Below are 19,596 nucleotides of genomic sequence, written 5' to 3' on the forward strand. Positions count from 1 at the left end.
ACAAATCTGAGAGACTTTTATCTTCCAATTAACCAGCAAAAAGTAGAGGTATGGTGGCTCAAATGTAAGAGTGACAGCTGTAATTGGAAAAATACCCTACTGGCGTGCACACACACACACACACACACACACACACACATGCACACACACGCACACATGCACACACACGCACACATGCACACACACACACACACACACACACAAAACCCCAAAAAAGGTAATAATGTAAGTCTTTGGGGCCTTATTATAAAATTTAAATATGTAGAAAGCAAGGGATAACATGTTGAACATCCATATGTAGGTCTTACAGGTGTAGTAGTTTTCTGCATTTAAGTCACAAATATAGACAGTTTTTTTCTCTGATTTGAAGTAGCCAATTGTAGAGGACATTTGGGAGATTGATTATTGGAGTTATTTGCATACAGTATGGGTATTAAAATATTAAGGATTTAATATTAAAAATTTTAGATGTGGTAGGAACATTATTACATAACAAAATGTCTTTGCCAAGTGCTGATGGCTCAGGCTTGTAATCCAAGCAACTCATGAGGTTGAGATCCACAGGATCATGGTTTGAAGCCAGCCCAAGCAGGAGAGTGTTTGACACTCTTATCTCCAGTTAACCAGCAAAAACCCAGAAGCATATTGGTGGTTCAAATGGTAGAGCCAGTCTTGAGGGAAAAAAAACTGAAGGATAATGCCTAGGCCTTGAGTTCAAGATCCAGTACAAGCACAAATTTAACAACCCAACAGCTTTTATTCTTTATGACCCTAAATTTATGTCTTTTTTTTTTTTTTTTGTCGATCATGGGGCTTGAGCTTTGGGCCTAAACTCTGTCCCTCAACTCTTCAGCTCAAGGCAAGAGTTCTACCACTGAGCCACTGCGCCACTTCCAGTTTTCTGAGTAGTTTATTGGAGATAAGAGTCTCACAAACTTTGCTGCCCAGTGTTGCTTTGAACTGTGATCCTCAGATCTCAGCCTGCTGAGTAGCTAGATTACAGGCGTGAGCCACTGGTGCCAGTTTAATTAAATTAATTAATTAATTAGTTAGTTTGTTTATTTTTTGGTTGGCTGTGGGGCTTGAACTCTGGGCTTGGGTGCTATCCCTGCACTCTTCAGCTCAAGGTGAGCACTCTACTGCTTGAGCCACAGCGCCACTTCCAGTTTTTTAGTGGTTTTTATTGGAGATAAGAATCTCACTGACTTTCCTGCCTAGGCTGGCTTTGAACCGAGATCCTCAGATCTTAGCCTCCTGGGTAGCTAGGATTACAGGCGTGAGCCACTGGTGCATGGCTTAATTTATTTTAATTTTACCTGTCAAAGAGCTGTTATGTTTACAAGATGATGATAATAATGGTGATTAGTACTAGTCCTGGGGTTTGAACTCAGAGCCTGGGTGCTGTCCCTGAGCTTCTTTTGCTCAAGGCTAGCACTCTGCCACTTGAGCCACAGATCTATGGCCAGATTTTTGGGGGTTAACTTGAGATAAGAGTCTCATACATTTTTCTGTCTGGCCTGGTTTTGAGTCATGATCCTTAGATCTCAGTCTCCTGAGTAGCTAGGATTACAGTTATGAGCCACTGGTGCCCGGCTATAAATTTATTATTGATTATCATCATGATACTTGTTCTGATGTCCTGAATTATACTGTGTGCTAACTACATTATTTATCTATTTAAGAACAACCTGATGTGTGTTTGTCTATAAAGGTGAATTTTCATTAGTAGAAGCATTACAAACAAATTTAAGTGAAAGAACTAATTTTTTTATTCAGGAGGCTTTTTTTTCACCCCTTAAATGAGTCTAAAAATTTTAAACTGGAAAATTTAATAATAGAGTAAGTAGCTGCAAGCTTCTTTCGAAGTAGTACTGTCAAGTCTATTTTTGGTTTCTTAGGAAACGAGTTAAAAACAGCCTTGTAGTCCTTGATACATCTCTAATTACATTGCTTTCTCCTCTTTTGAAAGGTTTGTTGTCCTTTTCAAAGGCATAGGGCTCCTTGCCTGTACTAATTGGAATATTGGTTTTAAAAATTCATATTCCCTCCATCCCTGGTCACTAAAAATTCTCTATATAAATGTTTACAAGGGCTAGCACAAAAGTCAGATGCTTTGGGCAAAGCTTTTAAATGGATGTGGGGATGGACTTGGCTTCCAGGTCTGGAGAGTGGTAGAGCGCCACCTTGAATGCAAAAATAAGTACCAGTATGAGGCCTTGAGTTCAAGTACACATGGCAGTGTTAAAAAAAAAACAAGAGCAGAAGTGTATTGTCTTACAGTTCTAAGGCTGGGAAGTGCAAGATCAGGTGTTGAGGGGCCTGGTGTCTGGCAAGGCTTGTTATCTACTTCCTAGCTGGAACCTTGTTTTATACTCTGAAAGCACCACTACATCCCCACAGGACAGAAAGTGGCAGGACAAGCTGGGTGTGGTCGTTCATGCCTTTAATCTCAGCTCCCAGGCAGAGGCTAAGGCTAGAGGCTTCATGTTCTAGGCTGTATCGGACTATCCAGTGAGACATTGTTTAAAAAAAATTGAGACAAAATACAAAGAAGGTAGAAAGGGAAGGTAGAAAACCAAATGCTGCATGAAAGCTGTTCTACAAAGATCTTTTACCTGATTTACACAGAGGAGTCCACGTGGTTTAAAAACCTCTTAAGGTTTTTAGGCTCCATCTTTTCTTTTCTTTTTTTTTTGGGGGGGGGGTCTGGTCATGGGGCCTGAACCCTGGGCCTGGGCACTGTCCCTCAGTTCTTCAGCTCAAGGCTAGCGCTCTACCACTTGAGCCACAGCGCCACTTCCGGCTTTTTTCGCTTATGTGGTGCTAAGGAATCGAACCCAGGGCCTCATGCATGCAAGGCAAGTGCTCTACCACTGAGCCACCTTCCCAGCCCATGGGCTCCATCTTTTCATGTCATCCATTAGCCATTGAGTTTCAATACGTGAATTTTCGACTGGGCAACATAGAAATCTGATAGGATGCATCATGTAGAAAACTCATTAAAAGTGCACATGAAATTCTGGGATCAAACCACACAGTCAGAACACCTCTGAAAAAAAAATGGGTGGCTAAGCCAGCTCCAGTGACTTCTCAGGACTCAGTTTCTTTTTAAAAGGATTTTCACTATTTTTAAGATTCTAACTCATTTTTTGGGCTGGGAAGGTGGCTCAGTGGTAGAGCGCTTGCCTTGCATGCTCGAGGCCCTGGGTTCGATTCCTCAGCACCACATAAGCAAAAAGAAAAAAGCCGGAAGTAGCGCTGTGGCTCAAGTGGTAGAGCGCTAGTCTTGAGCTGAAGAGCTGAGGGACAGCCCCCAGGCCCAGAGTTCAGGCCCCATGACCGGACCCCCCCCCAAATAAAAAAGATTCTAACTCATTTTTTGAAACAGGTACTTACCATGTAGCTCATCTACCTCCTTCTGCAGCCTCCCTGCACTAGAAGCTGTATGTTGAGGGTTCCAGAACAACCGGGTGGGAGGGCGCTAGCCTCAATGGACTTAAGTTCATCAAGTGAACTTTTAAGGCCATAGAAATAAACCCCAATTCATTTATAATGCACTATTTAAATCTCTTTGTCACAGCATCTTAATTGCTCTGTATCCTAATACTTGAGAACAGGAAGTGATTTAGCCACAGTTCTAGAACCTAGAGCCAACATTAACCATTAGACATTGTTAACAGCCATCATCGTGGATTTTGTGGCATACCTCCTTCCCCATCTCTTCAGAATGAGAACATGACCAGTTGCCCAGTGTTGTGCAATGTCTGCTTACTGGCTCTAACCAGACATTATCTTGGGACTCATGGGAGGAGCCTGCATGCAGTAAGCCACTGTTGAGGAGTTGCCAAAGCCCCATCTCCTTGACTTCATTGGGAGTCTCTTTGAAGGGCTATGCTGGCTCCAGAGCTTGATAGGAATGGTCAGGGGCTCTGTTAGAACTGTGCTGCAATTTACTTTCTTCCCCTGCCAGTCCTGCTTCCCTTCCTATCTAATCTACTGTTCAAAGGGCATTCCACAATAACCCTGCATTCACATCTTAAACTCTTAAATTTGTAAATCACATCTTTAAACTCTTCAATTTATAAATACATATATTTTCAAACTTGGGGTGATAATGCTGTATTTTCACTAAATATTATATGAGAAAATCTCCCAAGTGTCTTCCCTCCACTCCCTGCCCCTCCCTCCACCCCTCCACCCCCAGACCTACACTCCACCTGCTCCACCAAGCTCTGCATTGAGAGACTGACCTCCATGGACGGTGCCTGTGCCTTCTGCCTACTCATTGATGCTGAGAGTAGAGGGTGGGAGGGTAGAAAGACTCCAGTTTGTGTTTTCTTTCTTGCCAGACTATGGGTTGGAAGAAACACCATTCCTATACTAACAGTCCAGATTGTTCTATAGCCTCAGGTGTTTCTGTATTTTGCTCAGGCAATTGCTTCCTCCCAGCGTCCCGTTCAGTCATGCTAGGAGTGGTAATGCTTTCCTCACTGCTTTCTGCTTGCATTTATTCTTGGCATTTATTCTTCTTGATTACCTCCCTTGATGGTGCCATCCATTTGCTGGCAGGGCCATGACAGATAGATGGTCTAAAGGCACTTCCCTGCTTCCTGAGACCTCTTTAGAACATGGTTTTGGTTGCCCATCTATAAATATCTCATATACATATACCTAACTTCCTTCAACTAATTCCCTACTCTTTTGTTTTGCTTGGTTTTCTTTCAGAGATAGGTTCTCTATGTAATTCAGGCTAGTTTCACCCTGTGATTGATGGGTGGGTATACACAATTTTGTACTGCTTTTTATCACAACATATCAAAGCACTTATTATGCTGTTAAAAACTCCCAGTGCTTACCTTTCTTAAAAATGACTTCTTATGGGTAGATTGTATACTTTGAATTGTTTGTTCAATAATGATAAGAGCTTTGTTTTGTTCTATCTGATTTCTTTTGTTCAGTGTTTACAATGACTAAGGAAATGTATTTTTGAAATGGTTGGCTAGTTACTTTGTGGCTGTCGCCGAACAGAGCGAGGCTGTGTCCCAAATCCACTACTTTAAGGTTAATTCACCAGGTGAATTTCCTGGTACAAACACACTTTTGAACTCAAATCCAAGGATTTCTGGGTAAGGCTTTGCTTGGATGTTGCATAATGGACTTGGTGACCCTTTTATATTTCTGTGTGCTTGTAACTAGAAAAAGATTACAAAGTTCTCAGCAGAAAGTCTTTGAAAGAGAATACAGCTGGATCACCATGTCTCTGGTTTAAGAATAGAACCATGATTGAAAACACTTAGGAACAGGTTTTCAGGAAAGAGAGTCGAGTCTAGAATCAATTACCAGAACCAAATAATTCTGATATTCTAAATTCTGGCCTGCCAGCTCTCTTCATTCCTCAGTGACCCATTGTAGTTGTAAGAGCTTGTCTTAGTTTGTCTGGGCTGCTACCAGATTATATTGCTTGTAAAGAAAAGAAACTTAGTTCTCACAATTCTGGAGACTGAGAAGCCTTAGATGAAGGTTCTAGCAGGTTCATAGTCTAGTGAGGACCTTCCTTTCTCTTCATAAACAGCAGTGTCTTCTTATGTCCTCACATAATGGAGGAGGCTACAGAATTCTGCTGGTGCTTATTGTATGACAGAATTGCTATGATTTGATATGTATTTCCTTAATAGGCTCCTGTGTTGAACATTTGATCCTCAGCTGATGGTGCTATTTGGGGATGTGATAGAAACTTTAGAAGGCAGGGGCTACGTGGAGAGAGTGGGTGGGCCACTAGGAGTGTGTTTTTGAAGGTTAGACCTAGTTTTCTGTCCCCTCTTCATGCTGTGCTTCCTGGATGCCAAGAAGTAAATAGCCTCCTCCTCCATGTCCCTCCAGGAACCATAATGTTCTGCATCGTCATGGGTCAAGGACTATGGATTGAATGAGCCAAAAGGAATAATCCCTTCCCATAAGTTGTTCTTTCGGGTATTTTAGTCATACCTACAAAAAGTAATACAGACACTAATCTTATTCTAAAGGCTCCATGTCCTCCCTAAAGGTACTGCCTCTAAATCCTCTCACATTGGGGATTGTTCCCAAGGGAAGATCTTAGGTAAGTTAACCTTCCTTTAGTATTACAAAAAGGACTTGAGTGCATACATTCATTCACTGAATTAATAGTTAATCAGAACCTACTATGTTCAAAGCACCAATATTAGCTGTAAAAAGTGAAGAATCATCTATTCTAATAATTCTATGCAAGGAGCTGGGATATTAACAAGTAAATAAAATGGTTATGAATAATGACAAGTACGAGAAGGAAATAAGCAGGATGATGAGCATAAATGTGGCAGGGATGTAAATGATCAGTGTGCATCTCATTTTCTGTGTTGTGGGAGGTAACATGCTTAAATGGGGTAAGAGAGAACTACAGCTTCAGGGCCTAGTGCACATCCCTTCATATTGAACATCATGATGGATTAAAAGATAAATAAAACCTATAAGAACAGAGTAAATAATAATCCCTACTACTTGTAATAATTATAGAATTAGAGAAAAATCCTAGCATTCTAAGTATTACTTTGTGTGTATGTGTACTGGGTCCTGAAACTTTTGTGCTCTAGGCTAGTGTTCAACTACTTGAGCTGAAGCTCTACCTTGGGCTTTTTTGGTGTTTAATTGGAGATATGAGTCTCATGGACTTTCCTGCTCAAGCTGGCTTTGAGCTGCAAACCTCATATATCTCAGCCTCCTGAGTAGCTAGGATTATAGGTGTGAGCCACCAATGCCTGGGTATAAGCATTACTTTCTGCCAGCCCTAAATATTAATTTCCTGCTGGTCTTGCTTGAAATTGTGGATGCTCAGAATTCTGAGCATTCTTCATTGACATGATTTCACAAGAGAGTTCTGTATACCTTGAGTAAGTTATTTCATCGCATAGTTTTTGGTATTATGTTTCAGTCTTTGGTGATGTAATGGTGACAGAATCACTGTCTCTGCCTTGACAGAGTTTAGGTCAGCCTCACAAAGCTGTTTTTCACCACTGGCTTTCCTGATTAGTAGTAATGATTTCTTTGCTGTATTGGTATGGAGCTTTTTTAAATTGTGAAATAAAATTAACATGCAAAATGCATAAAATATAGGTCATAAGTCTTAAAATCTGACAGACACTCTGGTACAAAACTCTAAATGTTTATTTCTGAGATTACCATAAACTTTTGTCATTCCCCCTAAAAATAACATAGGGAAGAGAAAAACAGAAGATAAAATTCCTGACCACCCTGCATTGTCTAGACAGCTTTGCTTCTGGATTATTTCAGACTTGAAGGAGTAAAGTGAGGTTTTAGTCATCCAAAGCCACATATCTGTCAGTGACTGAATTTAGAGCAGTTGTTTAGTGGGGTGAAAGGTTTTATTTTTATTTATTTTCCCTTGGCTTATTATATTTATCTGCAGTGGCAGTGCCCACATTGGTATAGACCCAAATTTTCCAAATCTCAACAGGGAAACCTGGCCACATAGCTCTCAAAAGATCTGACATGGGAAGGATTAGGATATCAGTATGAAGCCAACATCAACAGGATTCTTACTGATGAGCTTCCAGAGGCAACTCCAACTCAAGCTAGTGACAGGATGGATGCCTGCCATCACCATGATTTAATAGTGTTTGGAGAGTTCAAGAATGTTGTAAAAATGCAAAAGAAATAATAAATACTATAAAGTAGGAGACAGGACTATCATTGTTAGCATTCCGTAACATTGTGTACCCAGAAGATCCACAAAATCCAATGGAAAACCATTAGAACTAATAAGGAATCAATACATTTGCAGAGAGACGTGTCTGCCTCAGGTTCCAGTGCAATGGATTTCATTTGAACTGCCATGTGCAGGAGTGAGTATGAAATACAGATCAATGGTCATAGCCCTAGATTTGTTAGATGAGTCTTATGAACATGTGATTCACGAGGACTAGTAATAGGAGAACAATACCTACTTTCTGTTAGCATTGCTGGGCTGGGATATGATTAGACTGTGAGCAGCCATCCTGCCCTGATGTCATTTGCTCACTAATCTATGAGACTACAGAGAACACAGGACCAGGTACACTTCTAAATACTGAAGAGTCTACTAGGAGCATCAGTGAAGGCCACAAGTCTTATTTTTTCACAAGTCTTATTATTTTAGATATTGACTTTTTTATATTTTTTTAAAATATTGACTTAAATCAAGCTAATAAACTGCTAATGAAATATACCCTAACCCCCATGCCTTGTTAAACCTTCATGACAAGAAAACTGAAAATGTAAATAAAAATTATTAAGCCATGGTTTCTACAGATGTAAGCTTGCAAAAATTTAAAAGCTGTTAGATTGAGTAATTATGCATATCTGGGTATTCTGATGATACACCAATATTTTGGGAGCAATGGTAATAGAAAATAATGCATGAGTCATAATCTGATTTATAAAATTTATTTTCTTTGCTTTCATTTTAAAAATCACTAATTTTATTATAATCAAGATGTTCTCTTAATTTTTGTTCTAATCAAGTAATGACCTAAAATATTAAAAAATATTATGAAGTAACTGTGCTAAGGGGTTTCGTTCCAGAAGTTAGGATGAGTACAATGCACCTTGATCACTGTCACCTCCTCTCTAAAATATTTTAAAGTGTAATTATATTAAAAATGTACCTAATTTGAATATATTTTTGTCAAAATGTAAATGAAAGCAACTGGAAAAGTTTGAAAGATTAAATACTCATGTGTTTCCCCAAAATTTTAGCCTTTGGAAAATTTTAAATGATTTATTCATAGTCAAATAAATCATGACTGAATATAAAAATTTAAAATATAAAAATATAAAAATTTAAGTAAGCTTGAACATATGTAATTTATTCTTTAGAAAGTGTTGTATTGCAATTGACTATAGTCTTAATATATTCCCATGGAAATACAGTGCTAAATAGTCTGTTAGTTACCAATGCAAAGACTTGATCTCATGCTTTGAGCCCATTAAAGCTGCCTCTACAATTTACAGGTTTAAAAGTAATATGAGTTATTTCTTTAGAATCATGCCTTAGAAATCCAGAGAAAGCTGATAGATGCACCACACTTCCACAAGCTAGAAGCTTCTATGTTCATTCCTAAGAGAAAGGACTGACAGGGTAATTAATTTGTCATTTCTCCTCAGCTTTGCTACTACTACGATCCTCACAGTAGTTGAAAGCAAGGTCTGACTCTAAGGTTATAGTACAACATTTAGAAACAATGCTTTTTTTATTTGGAGGACACAGGGCAAGAGATATGAACAAATACCCAAGGGCTGAAAAATGTCAGTCACAAGAGAGGATGTTCAGGTTACAAGTTGCAGTTTTTAGTGCCGCACTCTGATTAAAAGCATTCATGCATTAATAAGTCAATTTTTGTATTTGTATAGGCAGCAAATATGACAGAAAATAAGACCATATTCACGATAGAACCTTAAATAAAAATATCAAAACATAAATTAAAAAATTATGTGCAGAATATATGTGAAGGAAATCACAGACCTGTTCTGAAATACAGTAGGAAAAGAAGAGTATTTGGATTAAATGGAAGGGTGCTGTGTCTTTGCATGAAAAGAGTACTGCAGAGATAGGAATACATTTCAGATTAATTAATGAATTTAGAGTAACTGAAATGAATTTAAAGTGACTGAAATGAAAATTGTGATTCTCTACAAGTTCTGTTCCATGCCAGAATGGATGCTACTATAGGAGCCCAGATTAGTCCAAGCAAATAATTTTAATCCTGTCTTTCTTAGTTGGGATTGATAGATGAATGAGAAGGTAGACAGGACTCAGGGTGATATGCAAAAATGACTTGCTAGTGCCTTCTAGTCTCTTGCTAAATGTGAGTGAGGATGCAATGGTCCATGGTCTTCTGCCAACCATCTTATATCCATGAGGGGGAACTGAGCATGATGATGGCAGAACTGGTAGAGGTGAGGTGGAGAAACAAATTAATGACATTGATAGAAATTTGCCCTACCATTGGGCTCATAATAATGTTGTTGTTCAAGCCCCGTGGATTAGGTTTTCACTCATTAGAACCTAAAGCATCTTAACTAATGATTACTTATCTCCTAGGAATTGTTTAAAGAAATGACAAACTAGAGCTCAGATGGTAGAGCACCTCCTTTGCAAACACAAGGCTCTGAGTAAAAACTCTAGTACTGCCATATTCACCCCACATAAACAGAAATGACAAAATGCTTCTAAAACTTACTTTGAAGAATTAGAAAAGTTAAACTTGTACTTTATTTAGCCAGTCCTGGAGCTGAAACTCTGGGTTTGGGTGCTATTACTCTACCACTTGAGTGACTCTCTACCATAGTGCCACTTCCATCTTTTTCTGTCATTAATTGGAGATAAGGGTCTCACAGATTTTCCTACCTGGACTGGGTCTGAACCATGGTCCTCAGGTCTCAGTCTCCTGAGTTAGAAGGATTAGTTAGCTAGGATTATAGGCATGAACCACTGTCATCCGGTCTTGTACTTAATTTTAACAGTGTAATCTAATACACATAAGGCCAGTTAGAAAGCCTAGAAACAGGCCCTAATACAATGCACTTACTATATAATTTAGACATATTACTTAGTAAACACTGCTGACACTGGTTAACTACTTGAAAAAATGTTTCTTTTCTCTTATCAAATAGATCCTGTTAGGTTATGAACTCATACTGTAAAAAGGCAGACTCAGTTGTTTAAGCCTGTAATCCTAGCTACTTGTGAGGCAGAGATCAGGGTTAGCCCGAGCATAAAAGTTTAGGAGACTCCCTGTCAGTCAATGGGTAGGTATAGTGGGATTTGCCTGTTATCTCAGCTACCAGGGAATCACAATGGATGGGCACAGTAATACATGTCTCATCCCAAGTATCATGGGAAAGCACATATAGGAGAATTGCAGTCCATGCATAAAACAAGATTCTGCTTTGAAAATAACCAATGCAAACTGGGCTCCAGTGGCTCACACCTGTAATCCTAGCTACTTCTTAGGAGGCTGAGATTTGAGAATTGCAGTTTGAAGCCAGCCTGAACAGAAAAGTCTGTGAAACTCTTATCTTCAGTAACTACTCAGAAAAAGTGAAAGTGGTGCTGAGGCTTAAGTGCTAGGGCACTAACCTTGAGCACAAAGAGGCTCAAGGACAGCACCCAGGCCCTGAGTTCAAGCCCCAGCAGTGGCAAAAAAGAAAATAACCAATGCAAAAAGGAATTGGAGACATGACTCAAGCGGTAGAGCACCTGTCTAACAAGTATGAGGCCCTGAGTTCAATCCCCATTACTTCCCTCCTCCTGCAAACTTAAGTGTAAAACACCAAATGATGAAAGCTCTAGCGTTTACAGGAACCAAATCTTGGAATTAATGAATGTCTAATAAGCTGGAAGGCAAAAAATAATGTAACAGTGTACCCTAGTTTTGAATACTTAAAACCTAATATGCCAAAGTTACTATAAGTCAAAGTTATTGTCAAAAGGTAAATCAGTTATGTAACTACAACGGATTTTTAACACTTTGAAATAAAATTTAAAAGGGTAAATAATCAAAATAGAGTTGAAATAATATGTGTTATATATGCTGGGGGTGTGGCTCAAATGGTAAAGAGCTTGCTGCCCATGAATGCAGCCCTGGGTTCAATCCCTAGCACCTCAGAACAGCCGTAGCACACTGAAAAAAAAAAAACATCAAAAGAACAAGGATAAATGCTGTCAGTAAAATATTAAAGCTGAAACATTAAACTCTTAAAATGCAAATAGAAAAGGTGGCCAGGAGAGAAGAAAAACCATCACAAACATGAAAAAGGGTTGAAATCTCTGTCAGTTAAGGAAATTAAAAAGAACTTTTTCAACCAATCAAACTGTCATAGATGAAAGGAATGTAGCACAACATTGTGAATATACAGAATGCTACTAAATAATGTTCATTTTAATGTGGTCAATTCTGTTATGTGAAATTCACCTCAATCAAGAACAGGAAAGAAAAGAAGAGAAAGGAATGGCAGCAGCCAGTATGAGAAGAGGCAGCCTGGACTGTGCACTGATATGAAAATTTGCAAGGCCACCAGTCTGTAAACAAGACCTTAAAGATGCTCAAATCCTTTGTTTATTCTGTAATTCCATTTACAGGAATATGTTCCTAGAAAATAAGCAGACATGTAGATTTTGCGTCTTAACATGCACAATGTGTGTGTGTGGGGGGGTACTGGGACTTGAACTTAGGACCATGTGTTCTCCCTCAGCTTTTTCACTCATGGCTGGTGCTCTACAACTTGAACCATGCCTCTAGTTCCATGTGCACTATTGTTAATGGTGGAAATTACAATTAATGTTCAGTTAGAATTGTAGTATATCCATGTCATAAAATAATGTTCACTAATTTTTTCAAAAACCCATACAGCCATGTAATGCCGTAGGAGGAAGAGGATGAAGGGCCATTGCTTTGCTTTTAACTTTCAAGTTAGATTTCTTTTTTGTTTTTGTGAGACAGGCTTTTGCTGTATCCCACAGATATGGTTCAGTGGTTCAAGTGGTAGAGATCTAGTCATGAGCAAAAAAGCCAAGGCCCTGATTTCTCAAGTCCTAGTACCAACACACACACATACCACCAACAAGAAAACAACAGCAACAAATAGTGTGTAGTTTCTTACTACTCACAGTGTAGTACACAGACCATTAGTCCCAGCATCTCTGGGAAACATGTTAGAATGCAGATTTCCAGGCCCTTTCCTAGACTTCCTGAATCATCACCTTTTCACAAGATTCTCAGGTAATGTAGATGCCCCAGAAGCTTTGATTGACTTCATGTTCCTGTCACCAGCCCACCTGTGTCTGTACCTCTTACTTGCTTTCTCCTGAAGACAAAAGCCCTATGCTCTGGACCCTAAGCCTCTTGCCTCCTGAGGATGTTGTCCTGCCATCCTCTTCTCTGTCCTTGGGTCATCACCAGCAGCAGATGAGCTACCATACCTCTTATATGTTAAAACAAACAGCTGGGTGTGGGGGCTCACACCTGTAATCCTACCTATTCAGGATCATGACCTGCCAACCTAGCCTTGGGCAAAACAGTTATGGAGACCCTTAGCTCAACAAACAGCCAGGCATGATAATACATGCCTGTAGGGTGATCATACTCTGAGGCCTGCTCTGGTGACACAATCTGAAAAATCAACCAAAAACTGCTGCTGAGACTCATGTGATAGAGCACACTGCCTAGCAGTTCACAGCTCAGCACCACCAAAACAAACAAAGAAATGAATGCAAACAAAAACTCACTACCCTCTCCAGACCTGTGTCCCCCGCAGGCATTGCCTACTCTCCTTCTTCCTACTTGTCTCTGCTCCCTGACTTCACTTGCTCCTCTCCCCTTCTTGCTCCAGTATTGTACTTTCATGCTCTTACTGCTCTAGTTCCAGTGAAGTCTAATTATTAAGTTCAACATCCAATTTTCTGTCCTCACCTATCACACTGCCTCCCAACAACGGGTGGTTGCTTCTTCTTGGAACACCTGTCTTCTTGGCCTCCAGAGTACTCTGCTCAGGGTTTTTTTCCCCGTGGTTTAGTGACAGTCCCTTCCAATCTCATCTTTGGTTCTTCTTCTCAATAGGTTGGAGACTCAGGTCCCAGTTCTTTGTCCCTGTCTCATCAATGCATTCCCAAGTATAATGTCTGGATTTGAATTGCAGACGCCCGGGGGCTGAAACCTCTGAGACCATGAGCCCAAACAAATCCTTTGTCCCTTAAGTTGCTTCCTCAGCCACTTTGTCAGTGATGGGATTGACCTGAAGAAGTGGGCTCATTGTGGGACTATTCCTGACCATGTGGCTCAGATACTTTATCATAGAACCATAGAGCTGTCTAGTACTGGGGCTGGGGCCAGGGATGGGAAAGGTGGCTCAAGTAATAGAGGTCTTGCTTAGTGAGGACAAGATCGTTGAGTTTAGTCTTCAGTAGAGCAGAAAACAGCAAACAGACTCACCTATTGAGTATGCCATACCAATAAGGACTATACACTTTTATCTGTGAGTTATTTAAAATTTACTTTCAAACTATTTTGTAGAGTAAAATATTTATCTGTATTGTGTTGAAAAAGATTGAGACATAGATTCCAGTAGACACAATATTGCTTTGTTGAATGGCAACTCCTTTGTATAGCTACTCAAAGATTTAAAAAAAATATGTGAAACCTTGAAACTAATCATCTTTGGTCCCACCAACACTTCCCTATGTTACACTAGGTAATAGTTTTAGTCAGTTCTGCAGGAAGTAAGGCATTAATAATAAAAACATTTTAATTGCACACTTTCATTGAGTTAAAGCTTTTGGTTAACATTTTCATTAGTGAAGCAGCAATTCCAATCATGAATGTACTTACGGTTTTACTCCCTTATCAGGATGTCCATATTATGATATTATGTGCACATATAGTAGAAATTGCATTTATTGAGTAGTAAGTACTATCATCATCAGACTGTTATTTGTCAGTAATTTTGTTCTTTTTTTCTATTGAACAAATTAGGAATTCTGTTAACCTTTCTGCTTTCTCTGTTGCTTGGTAATATTGTAATTTCTAAGTGTAATGTTGGGCATCTTTAATTAGATATGAAAACTATTTAGGAATGTATTTTCTTCTTTTTTGTGGGTGGGGGTTAAGATTGTTGGGCACTGTCTCAAGGCTCAAGGCTACTCAAGGCTAGCGGCTCTACCACTTGAATCACAGCTCCACTTCTGCCTTTTGCTGGTTAATTGGAACTAAGAGTCTCATGGATTTTCCTGATGGGCTCTCTTCAAGTGGCGATCCTCAGATCTCAGCCTCCTGAGTAGCTAGGATTACAGACGTAAGCCACTGGCACATGACTGCTAGGGACTTTTTGAGTCATTCAGTATGATTTATTTTTATTTTTATTTTTTTACTTTGTATGATTTCTGTCCCAACTGACTAGGTCAAGAATAGGCAGAGAAACTTACCACCAACCTCCACCTCCCATTAGATCCCCCAAGGTACTGACTTGCCCTTTGGGTTGCAGATGTAGGTGGTAAGCCAGACTCATACAGGATCTAGCTTTTGTGGCCCTTGCCGTCTTTCAGGGTAAACAACAAATAAGTAACACAGTATGGGACAGCAGCAAGTGCTCTGAGAAAGTAAAGTGAAGGCTTTAGGTACTGCATTAGATGTGGTGTTCCAGGAAGTTTGGGGTAAAAGCTTTCTGGACCAGGACCATGTTCTGTACAGAACCATAGAAGGCTGGTAGGGCCCAAGGGTTGTGAGAGAAAGGACATAATAAGGGTTTGTGTTGGAAAGTCAGATGATGGAGTCCAATTAGGCCTTGAGTAGGAAGTTACTATTTTATTTTAGGTTCTTCTGCTGGAGAGTTTTGAGCAGGATTCTACTTAGGGTGCTTCCCTCTGTCCCCCTCCCCCTCCAGTCTTGGGGCTTGAAATCAGGGCTTGGGCATTGTCCCTGATCCTCTTTGTAGTCAAGGCTAGCATGCTATCACTTGAGCCACAGCCCCACTTGTGGCTTTTTCTGAGTAGTTTATGGGAGGTAAGAGTCTCATGGACTTTCCTACCTGGGCTGGGCTTCAAACCATGATTCTCAGATCTCTGCTTCCTGAGTAGCTAGGATTACAGGCATGAGCCACCAGCACCTGGCTTCTACTTAGGGTTTTAAAAGAGTTCTTTTGCTGCTGTGAAAAGGAAGGGAGAAAGATGAGGAGAGAAAGGAGACTGTCTAGGAAGGAGGCTTCATGTTCTGGCAGGGACAGCTGAGTAATTTTTGGGGCCCAGTGCAAAATGAAACTCTGGGGCATCCTGTTTAAATAGCAGGAAAAAACTATGTCATTAAAGCTACTTAAATGTAAAGCTTTTCTTTTCTTCTAGTCTTCCAGTCAACTTGCCAGGTGTTTGTTTAATTTCCTGTCTACTGTCATCCTAAGTAAAGATAATTAAAGTTTAAAAGCATTAGCGTGACTTTTACAATTCATCTATGTATTTTACAATGTGAGTTTTAAGTGCAACTAAGAGAACATTTAGTTTTTTAGGTAAATATTCTCTCTCTGCTTTCTTTAATCTTATAAGACTTTTTAAAAATATACTTGATCATGGGAAGGGGAAACAAAGGAGGAGGCTACAATGCTTGATAAGAAATGTACTCATTATCTTGCCCATGTAATTGTAATCCCTCTGTACAGTATTTTCACAATAAAAAATATACTTGCTCATAATAAATATTGAGTATGCCTTTTCCCCTACATTAGGTCTGCCTGGCATTTTGTGAGTTCCTTTGATCTGAAAATTCAGTTTTTTTCTTTACTTCAGAGTGTTGATGTTTGATCATTACTTCCATTCTTTTTGCTCTGGCATTTGCAAATTGGATCTATTTTCCATTCCTCATATGTTTTTCCCCAGTGACTGACATTACTTTGTTTCTTGTAGTACTAGGATTTGAACTCAGAGCCTCTCGCTCACTAAGCTGGTATAATAAATACCACTGGACTAGACTCCATTCCCAAGTAATGTTTTTCATGGGGATAGGGCTTTACTTCACCCTAAGCCCACGCCTGAACTGTGATCCTCCTACTTTTAGGTTTTCCCTTGCTGCTGGGATCACAGGCTCTTGCCACCACATCTAGCTTCCTTCAGTAGAGATGGAGACTCACAGACTTTTCTTCTCTTGCTGACTTGAAACTGTGGGTCTCCCAATCTTATCTTCCCAGGTAGCTTAGAATGACAGGTGGATTCTCCCAAGCTTTTCTGTCTTGCCTGGGCCTGATCCATAACCTACCTGTTCTTAGCCTCCCAAGTAGCTAGGATGGGAGATAATAACATTGGCTTTCTTAATAATTTTTGCTTTGCAGTGTGCTAGTTTCCTTGCTTTATCTTCCAGTATATTAGTTTTGTTTTCAAACTAGTTTGACCTATCTTGTTGCATGTTTCTTCTCCTTACTACTCCCGAACCTCACCCATCCTCCCTTGGCTTGAATGAGTATTTCTCCCTGCTCAGGCAGCTTTCCCACAACAGTTGCAGAGGAGTGCTTCTAACAATTGAATACTATAAGTCCAGGTGTGAGGGGCTTGTCCCCTCCCCATTCTTTCTAAAGTCACTTAGGTTTACCTGGCCCAGTATCTCCTTTACAGTTGTCTCTCCCAAGTGATTGCACCTCTTTATAAATTCCTTTTCCTAAAATTCTCTTCCTTCCAGAAATTCAAATTTCTTCTTAGAGCTGTTAGCCCATACAGATATAGCACCATGTCTGGCATAATTGGGTCACAGATACTTAGCAGCGGCTGTTTTGCATTTTCCTGTGATAGTATAGGCTTTAGTACACAAATATGTCTCAATACTTATAAGAAAGGTGCTTATCAAACAGAAGTTCTTTATTACCTTATCTGCATTTTTAGATATTCATAGATGTACTCTTTTTAAATAAAATTAATTTTCTGTTCTGTTTACTTCTTTCAGCTAGTCCAATGGTCACAAATTGGCAGTTGCTGAATTCACTTTGAGCTGATGCATTCTATTGGAAAGAAGTACAGCCATTTTTGCATTGTTTAATGTAAACTTGCCTCTCCACCTGAGATTCCTGCTCTACCTCCTTGACACAAATATATATATAGGGTCTTTATATGTAGCCTGGACTGGCCTTGAAATCCTCCTGCCTTAGCCTCCCAGGTGCAGGGATTATAGGTGTGTACAGCCATATCCAGCTCAACTCCTCCCTATACCTGCAACTTCCCACAGTTTTTACTCTCCTGCCATTTAGGTTTCAAGTTTGCCACCTTGGGTTAAAAATGTCATTTATTTGTTTGCAAATAATTTTCTTAAATATTCATAATGAATGACATTGTGAATTAGAGGCAGATACCATAAATCGCAATTAGGTATGTTATTTACTCCTATTGTTGGCCAGGCTTAGAAAACTTCTTTGAGTTATCTTTCTATCCAATTAAATTTCTTCAAGTTCTATGATGTTTATAAAATGCTCCTGTCAAACAGTGTTAGCATGTTTTTGTTTAATTAGTTGAAACTTCAGTCACTTCAACTGATGGGATAATATTCCCTCCCACTATGGAGACTAGCTTCCTTTATGTGATTGTCAACTAATTATGAATGTCAATTACATCTAAAAAATACCTTAACAGCAACACCTCAACTAGAGTTCCACCAAACAAGTGAGCACCATACTGTAGCCAGTGTGATAGATAAAATTTGTCATCACTAGCATCTTGTACACATTTTTTTTTGTCAGTGTAGTTATGGGCCAAATTAAAACTAGATATTTTTGCTAACTTGGATTCAGTACTTTTAATAATATTAGGTTGATAACCTTTCAGTAATAAATATCAATTTATGATTTAGTGGCCACAGTTGAGTGCATGGGACATGAAATATAAACTGTGGATTGTAATTTTTGCCAGTTCATATTTTTTGTTACTTTTTTGTGTATGTGTCAGTCTTCTGTAATGGTATTGTTCTAATTGTTTGAAATTTAGTTTTTATAGATCTAAAATACACTGGGGCATGATAAATTATACAGGACTCTAGGCATTCACATACAGTGAGACAAAAGGAGGATATCTTAGGAGAGGAACACAAAGGCAATACCTCTGTGCCTCTGATTATATAAAATAATATTCATTGAAATGAGCTCCCTGTTTGTTCATTTATCTATCTTGGGAGTATGGTAAAGGGGGAACACTGAAACAGTGGGACGGAGGGTGAACAAATGCAGCAGTGGTACTCACTAGACACTATGTTGAAAATTAACTATACAGGACTGGGAATGTGGCTTAGTGGTAGAGTGCTTGCCTAGCATGCATGAAGCCCTGGGTTTGACGCTTCAGTACCACATAAACAGAAAAAGCCAGAAGTGGCGTTGTGGCTCAAATGGTAGAGTGCTAGCCTTGGGTAAAAGAAGCTCAGGGACAGTGTCCAGGCTCTGAGTTCAAGTCCCAGGACTGGCAGAAAAGAAAAGGAACTATACACTTGTGAGTAGGGATGGGAGAGAGCTAAGGAAGGGATGACATTGTGCAAAAAAAAAGTATTCATTACCTGACTTATGGACTGGTAACCTTATCATCTTTATAATAACAATTAAAAAATCATAAAATAATAAAAAAAGAAATTTAGCTTTCAAATCTTCTGTGTGACTTTTATATTGGCAATTTCAATTACATTCTATGAATAGTGGCCAATAATGTAGATTAGAGAAAGAAGACTAATTGTCTTGGCTGCCTTGTATGATTTCTGCAATCTAAAAATTGAATAACACAGAATGTTCCAGGACCACACAGAGAGCCACAAATGGTATCTCTTGGGTTGTGGTCCTCCTGAGGTCTGTCTGCCTCCAGCTCAAGGGAATGTAAAGCGTGCTTTTCCTCCAACCTGCATCATCTAGTTGGAAGTGTTTTCTCTGTATTAACTCTCTAATTGTGTGGGTGTTTGCTTTTTATTTGTTTGTTTTTAATCTCTAAAATTAGTTGTCTACAGTTCAATACACATTGAAAAAATTTACAGCTATATTTCCCTATATTTTTAAAATGGTTCTCTCTCTCCTTCATCTCTTTTTCTA

At 39.3% G+C, this 19,596-nt stretch overlaps 1 protein-coding gene and 1 pseudogene across 2 annotated transcripts in view; one reads left to right on the top strand and one right to left on the bottom strand.

The window, feature by feature from the left end:
• Acyp2 (acylphosphatase 2) overlaps window positions 1–19,596 on the top strand; it is a 123,870-nt gene that overhangs the window by 28,412 nt on the left and 75,862 nt on the right. The gene's annotated exons all lie outside the window — the stretch shown is intronic.
• The window catches only part of LOC138829319 (small ribosomal subunit protein eS1-like), a 64,136-nt pseudogene that overhangs the window by 1,249 nt on the left and 43,291 nt on the right, over window positions 1–19,596 (bottom strand). The gene's annotated exons all lie outside the window — the stretch shown is intronic.

The sequence above is a fragment of the Dipodomys merriami genome, unplaced genomic scaffold (genome assembly GCF_024711535.1).
Source record: "Dipodomys merriami isolate MVZ:Mamm:240054 unplaced genomic scaffold, mDipMer1.0.p SCAF_17, whole genome shotgun sequence".
NCBI lineage: Eukaryota > Metazoa > Chordata > Mammalia > Rodentia > Heteromyidae > Dipodomys > Dipodomys merriami.